Below are 7,984 nucleotides of genomic sequence, written 5' to 3'. Positions count from 1 at the left end.
TTTTCAACAAATTAAGGTTACTTGGACAATTTTATGAATAAAAGTACTCGTGTGGAAAGTCGATCGGAGCAACGAGTCTTGATAAAAATGTAGTTTCACTCGACGACATCAAACCCGCTCGTCCACCATTATTTGAAATGAATAATTATCAAAGCAGAAATGATAATGATAACGTTAATTCAACATCATTTATCCTGAGATGTCTACCATTATTCGAAAATATTAGTTTTTAAGGAAAATGGAAATGATAGGTAAAATGTTCATAACGAATTTTTATAATGCAAACACGTTTAACTAACGAAACTCAAGAGCCTCAAGAGCAAACAGAAATGAAAAATCCGCTACAGAAACTGCTCGATATGACCACCTTCTCTCTCTATACATTTTCTTAGTCTGCGAAGACACCCTCTCTGTACTTGAAATAGCATTCCAGGGTCGTTTCGTATGGCTTCACAATGTAATGTTATTCTATTCAACAATGCATCTCTTGTGTGAATAGGTGTAGCGTAAACAAGGCTTTTTAGATGCCACCACAGAAAGAAATCCAATGGATTTGAATCCGGAGACCGCGATGGCCATGAATATGGCCCACCTCTACCAATCCATCTATTGTGGAAAATATGGTTCAGATGGTCACGCACAATCAAACTAAAATGAGGAGGAGCGCCATCATGCATAAACCACATATCTCTTCGGGTTTGCAATGGAACATGTTCCAAAAGTCCATTCAAATCGTTCTGAATGAACTCCAAATAACGTTCTCCATTCAATCGGTCCTGTAGAACGAATGGTCCTATAAGATGGTTTCCTATGATACCAGCCCAAACATTCACGTTGAATTTCCGTTGGTGTTTGGTTTGCAATATCCCATGGGGATTTTCTTCGGCCCATATATGGAGATTATGAGAGTTGATAACTCCATCTCTACTGAAACCTGCTTCATCAGTGAATAAAACTCGATTAATAAAAGTCATATCCTCTCTTTGCCTATCCATGAACCAATTGGCATATTCCAGTCGTGCTGGAAAATCTTGAGGTGTCATGGCATGTACCTTCTGGATGTGAAATGGGTGGAGCAGTTGTTTCCTAATTATTCTATGAATAGTGGACTTGGATGTATGGAACTGTTCTGATAGATTTCTGATGCTCATTGAAGGATCATCAGCGACGGCTTCCAAAATATTTTCCTCCAATACAACGGTACGTACAGTCCTAGGAGCGCCCTCACCACCTCGTTTTGGCAAAACTGTACCTACAATAATATCGAAATAAGACAACGTGCTCAAATTAATTATCAATTATTACATACCTGTCTCCCTCAAGCTGCGATCGACACGCTCGAATGTTTCTCTTGACGGTACCGTTCGATTGGGAAAATGCTCGGAATACAGACGACGAGCTTCTGCAGCATTACAAAATGCTCGTCCATAAAATACATGCATATCTGCATATTCATTGAATGTAAACTGTTCGGCCATATCAAAAAAATTCAAAATATCCTATAGAATATTCACAATACAATGATAGTCATATGACAACGCACCACTCAACAAAACAAAATCGCATTCCAGTTTCTCATTTTTTATCAAAACTTTCTAAAAGGTTTTTTTGTCAACATCTGTGAAAGAAATGGAACATAATTATTCCCTGGATATTTTTCACCTGATCATGTGCAGCCGTTTTTGTAGTTCATTCGTTTGCTTTTTATTAGTATAGTAAATATTTTTTCCGATGTGCGTTTTTTCAGCTAAATTTAGATTCGTGTTAAAGGATTTCTCCATAAAATTATAATAATCAGTGAAACTCCTCAACAGTTTAGCTGTGAAGAAGAATTTGAAACATTCGAATGTTGAGTTTCATGAGATTCAGATAACTGATCAACACGAAACGTGATTATTCCACACGTATTATGTACATACAAAATATGGAATGAATTCGATATTTCATAGTAGAGTAGCTTGTTACTTTAAAAACACCACGAATCTACAGAACTTGATATTTCTTTTGAAAAAATATCTGCTATCACAATTGTGACTTAAACTTCCATATAGGTACTGTACTTTTTGTTTACGACTTCATTTTAGCATACTTTGTATTGTTCCTGTTATAAATGTTGTTGAATTAACGTTATCATTATTATTTCTGCTTTGATAATTATTCATTTCAAATAATGGTGGACGAGCGGGTTTGATGTCGTCGAGTAGAACTACATTTTTATCAAGACTCGTTGCTCCGATCGACTTTCCACACGAGTACTTTTATTCATAAAATTGTCCAAGTAACCTTATTTTGTTGAAAAATATTGAAAAATATCTGTCATTTCAAAGTTTTGGGGTGTGGACCATCGGGGGTAGTCCGTTCCTGACTTTGTAGCAAAACAACTGACTCCTGCATGAAAGCTCATCGACGGAATTCATTTGTTTAGTCAATTACCAAAATTTGGATGATTTCGAATATTCACTTGAAAAGTTATCAAAGAAAAACATTTTTCATTTTGTAACTTCGAGGGCCCGTAACTTGGTTACAAAGACTTTTAGGAAAAAAAGTTATATGAAGTACTGGTGATATTTTGACCCCATCTATACATTCCCGAGAGGAAAAGAGGAAGTCCAGGGACACCCTGTATAATGCCACCGATGTGTCCGTCCAGTATCCTCTCAAGTCCTTTCAGCAGGAAGGATGTAAGGCTGATTGGTCGTTCCGATTTGAGGTGTGGGTCTCACCGGCCCACCCTTGCTGTCAACCAACTGGGTGGTATATAGTTCCACGCCAGACTAGCTCTATATAATTTTATGAGAAATATAACTTATATCAATAAGTTTGAGTAACTAATGAAAGGAAAAACAAAACTGTACTTTCAGTTTTACACAAAATACTCAACAATCCATAGAGAAAACTGAAAACATTCCAAAGCTCGAATTCATACATGCTAGTTACTGCTATAGAGGAAATAGCTTTGGAGTTACCTCTGGAAGATCTAATTGAGAAAAGTGTTTTATCGTAACTTCATCATACTAGAAGTTACTCGAATGAATATGTGACATAATTCGGTTTGGAATCTTTAAATTTCTATTTTTTCATTTTCTGTTAATAATATTTTTAGTTTTTATTAATATTTCAATTTTTATTTGTTTGGTTGTTGTTGTATGTTATTTCTTTGTAATTGTTATTTTCGGTTAATCCACGAATGTACCTGTTGATGATACTCTTCAAATTGTAAGATCCTTCAAAACATCCAATAAAAATGGATATAAGCTCTATATCAGAATATTAATAAACTGAAATTACTTACTGTGGGTTTCCCTTTATCTCCCATCATAAGTGAGATATATATGAAAATTTTTTTTTTCTGAAACAGAGCAAAAACGATTTGGAATATAGCTGATAAGAAGATAATTCTTTAAAAATTTTAGAATTTCCACCTTCCACAACAATTTAGAATAGTAACTGAGAACTTCGTACAGTTTTGGAAAAGTTGTGGAAAGTTGAGTCATACGACAAATCATTGATGAACAGCATTTTTTTTCGAAAAATAGATTTAATTCATATGGTAATCCATTGGGTGAAATGAAAGTTTGCCCCTATCACCCTTGTATAGAGTTTTTGAATACAACTTTCCTTTATTTCAGATTATGAATGACAATTCACGAATTGGTATGTATGAAGTTGAACGACAAACGTTGGAAATCCGTGACGAATGATTTACAAAATCGCAATAGGTGAAGTATCTCATTATGGAAAAACTATTCGAAATAAACGAACAAAACGAACTCATTGAATGAATATATATTTAAATAACATTTGAAAAGTTTGTTTCTAGCATGATTGTCATCATAATTCAATATCAAAGTTTCTCAAACGATCAATATGAAATTAATGAAAATTAGACCTATAGCTTCTGGCGTAGAATAAACATAAAATAAGCCGTTTTCAGACGCCAGGACTGCAACATTCTTTTTAACATGCGTTTGTGTGTTTTGACTCTAGAAGACATCAATTTAATTGGTGAAACGCGCGTCGAAAAGAGTGTTGCAGTTTTTGTGATCATCAATATCATTCAGGATATTATTCATGGCAATTAAATTAGCCATGAATAATATCCTGAACGTTCGATATTCATTGAAAACCAGCACTATTTCCTCCTTTCTTTTTCTATGAGGTTTCACCATACCCTTCACGTATCTGAAAATAATGGACCAATTCCATTCGGGCCAAAAAGAAAGGTGGGCAATATCAATTTCAATTTAAAGCACCGTTTCCTTGCAGGAATAGCCTGGAAAGCTATAAGAAACAACCATAAAATTTTTATTTTATATTCAAATAGTACTGCGGGAAACTTCAGTAACTTTGATAGATTCCATTGAGTGATTTTGGAGAAGGTAAACGGTTTTTCGTGGAACAGGAATACGTTGGTTTCGGAGATAAAACTTGTTATATGTCGAAATAAAGAAGCGTTGTTAAAAATACTGATCCGTATTTCAATATTTTCTACACGGTGTTAGAGAAAGTTAATTTTGAAGGGGGAACTGCGTAGTCCTAAAACAATACAGATGATCTCAACACAGGATAGGCCTAAGAAAATGAAACAAGCAGATTCCTACTACGTTCAGAAAAAAAACAAACGTTAACACGTCGCTTTTGATTTCGATGATGAAATTCTTCAAGTATTATTTCAATCTTGTCTTTCATACCTCCTTGAAAGAGTGCCATCCAATTATTACATTTCAAATGATATTAGCGACCAAACGATTTCGATATGGGTAAATGGTAATTGAAATGAGTATTTTGAAATATGTTAATATGTGACTAAACAGTACTGCTCTAAAATCTAAAATTACATACACGTAACTTATTCATTCTGAAATTGTTGAGAATGATATCCGCATTGGAACATTATGTGTCTCAGGTATTGGAAATCCGAATGTATAAGTGCCGTTCACAAAATTTTCAATACTCAAAATAAATATTTTCAAACACCCTAGTTAAAATGATAGTGTTAATAAAAGGATACAAGACACTACATACATAATTGAAGTATTCATTTCTGAAAGTCTGGTCAAAAATCCTTCGCAATTTGATCCTCAAACTTCCTGTTAAGATCTCCTCTCAGTTAAGAGCTTATCAAGCAATATCAATAAGTGAAGAAAAATATGGAGTAATATCCGAGATATATCAAAAAGTCTCTCATATGCTTCATCAGTCGGCCGCTGTTGTGGATTTCCGTAGGGTCATATACGCCCAAGTTATCTTTGGGAACTGTAAAAATCTTGTAGGCTATCCAAGTGATCATAGGAATATTGAAAATTATCGGCGTTCAATGCCCGTGTATGAGAAACTTAACAATGCATGGTATAGGTCATTGATTTTTTTCTCAAGGCGACCCACTCTACATTGCAAACCAAGCATCACCATGAAATGACTTATGAAATTCGTCTTGTGTTTTCCTCTGCAATTTCCAACGCAAGACAACTAGTTGATCATGATCTAACACCAATTCAACATAAGTCTCATCAGTAGTCCAAGGCTTAATCTCAACTGCCTCGTTGAAATGCAGAGTCCTTGAAGTACAAAGCTCACAAGAACATTAAGAAAGATGCCACTTATGGAAAAGATAGAAGACTAGACCACTGATGAAGATACGCCATTGTCTTCATCTGCAACTTTCATTGATACCAGAATTTGAAAACAAAGCATCATCAGTGATTCAATCCCAAACGGCGCACTTTCGACGGTCTCATCAATGGTACTCTGCTATACCAGTAGACGTTTCTCTAGTTATTCTCGCAGGGCATATTGCATGGCCCAGGTTTATAACATAGATGGAAATAAATCGGAGCTTCAACTCCAAATAATATACAGGGCTATTCAAATTCGTTTCTGTACATGGGGATCTCGTAAATGATGAGAGATAGAGTGTCTGGTGAATTGTGGCTCAGTGTATTTTAGAGACCTATTCAATGATGTAATGAAATCGAATATAGCTCTTTTGGTTCTGGAGATATACAGGAAAAACGAAAAAAACCTGAATTATTTTTTTGCCTATATCTTTCTCAGTATGAAGCGAACGTCTACGATCCAAAAACTCAAAAAAAATACAAATTCATATTTAATTTAATTATTATAGGCAAAAAAATGATTTGGCATTTTTTGGTTTTTCCTGTATATCTCCAGAACCAAAAGAACTATAGTCGATTCCTTTACATCATTAAATAGGCCTCTAAAATACGCAAATTTGCCATAATTCAACCGACACTCTATCTCTTATCGTTTACGAGATCCCCATGTACAGAAACGAATTTGAAATGCCCTGTATATGATATGAGCTGCAACTTCCCTTTTCAGAAGAATCCTCAGGCATATATCCTGTAGATCACGGCCATCAAACCCGAAACAAACATGTTTCATGAACGATATCATACAGAATGTATCAAAAATATTTGCTTGATATATAAAATTTGAATCTTTAGCGGAAAATGATTCTATTGAAAATACTCTCATCACATCAGTACAAAAGTATTGACTCTTGGTTAGTGAAGCACGTGTCGAAAGTCAGTACATTTATTCTGGTGTGGAAAGGATGTCCACAATAGATTCAAGTATTCTCTACAGTATGTAAGCAGAGACGTATCAGATATATCCCAAACCCATGTACAAAAGAGTTCTTTGAAGTGGTTAAGAACCTCAAGAATGCTCATCTTAAGGACGATACACAAGAACTACATAAAAAACTGTGGGAAACTAGCGATTCACGTTGGATTTGAATCGCTGGAGATTGAATTCATTTGTAAAAGAACGTTCTCAGAAAGTTCATTCCACATAAACGTAGTTCTCCAAATGAATGGGTTGTCAAACACTGAAGTTCGCGGTGTACTGAGTTGAATCTTAAAACGATGAGCAGCCACAGTCCGTCGCGTATTTCTGATATGGTGAAATCAAATGTACCAAGTCACTTGATTACCTCCCGTGGAAGTATCTATAGAAAAGAGACAAATCTCCAACCTTTCTTCGATTTTCCAGACTATCAAGGTTGCAAGTGATGTTCGTGTCTTCAATCAGGTAGATGGCTCTTTTCTGAATGGAATTCAGCAGCTTCAGGGTATTCTTAGGGGCGGAGCTCCATACATAAGAACAATACCCCAGTGAAGGTCTGATCTGAGCTTTATAAAGCATCAAAAGTTGCTGAGGCGTGTACAGTTTTCTGGTTCGGAACAGTATTCCAAGCTTTCAAAAAGCAGCTTTTGCAATCTCAGCGACATGATTGTGCTAAGACTCATCGAAGCAGAATTGTCTGTTCTGACATTATACTATACGATTCGAAGACATTCATCGTTTTGGAGAAAACCGATGCCTGGGATTTCGTGGCATTGAATTGAACCTGGTTACTTTCACCCCAATTCGAAATCCCCTATAGATCTCCTTCGAGAAATGCAATTCCTGATGAAGATGTGCATTCACAGCCGATGACCTAGACTCAATTGAAATGACGAGACAAGTGTGATGTCGTCAGCAAAGCAATATATTGAATATCTATCGGTATCTTGAGAGTCTGCACTGAGAAGAGTTCGAATATTGAACATAACTATATTTTCATGAGAATAAAAATGAAATCAGTGATACAGAGAGAGCACAAGGATCATGTGAAAGTATCTGAAAGTGATCAAATTGGTGGTCACCAATATATTTGTTGTCCAACCGAAATTTAAGAATCCAGAATGTATATACTGGGGTATTGTTAAGTAATACTCACAAACAGTTAGGGTTTTTTTTTCCTATAAATCGAAGAGATACTTGATTTCTATGGCAATGAAAAACCCTTCTGATCAAAATATATAGAGAGCAGAAAATACATTCATCATTTTTTTAATTAAAAACCCATCAGCAATTTAGTACTCCCTTAAAATTTTTTTCATCAGTTGATATATTTGAAGTAAAAATCGACATCGTTTTTTTAATTCATCGGATTTGTGTAGTTATGCTCCAGATG

The sequence above is a fragment of the Leptinotarsa decemlineata genome, unplaced genomic scaffold (assembly GCF_025532065.1).
Source record: "Leptinotarsa decemlineata unplaced genomic scaffold, Ldec_3_MD MMD2_tig00000576_RagTag_RagTag, whole genome shotgun sequence".
In the NCBI taxonomy this organism is placed as follows: domain Eukaryota; kingdom Metazoa; phylum Arthropoda; class Insecta; order Coleoptera; family Chrysomelidae; genus Leptinotarsa; species Leptinotarsa decemlineata.
This window is presented reverse-complemented; position numbering follows the sequence as displayed.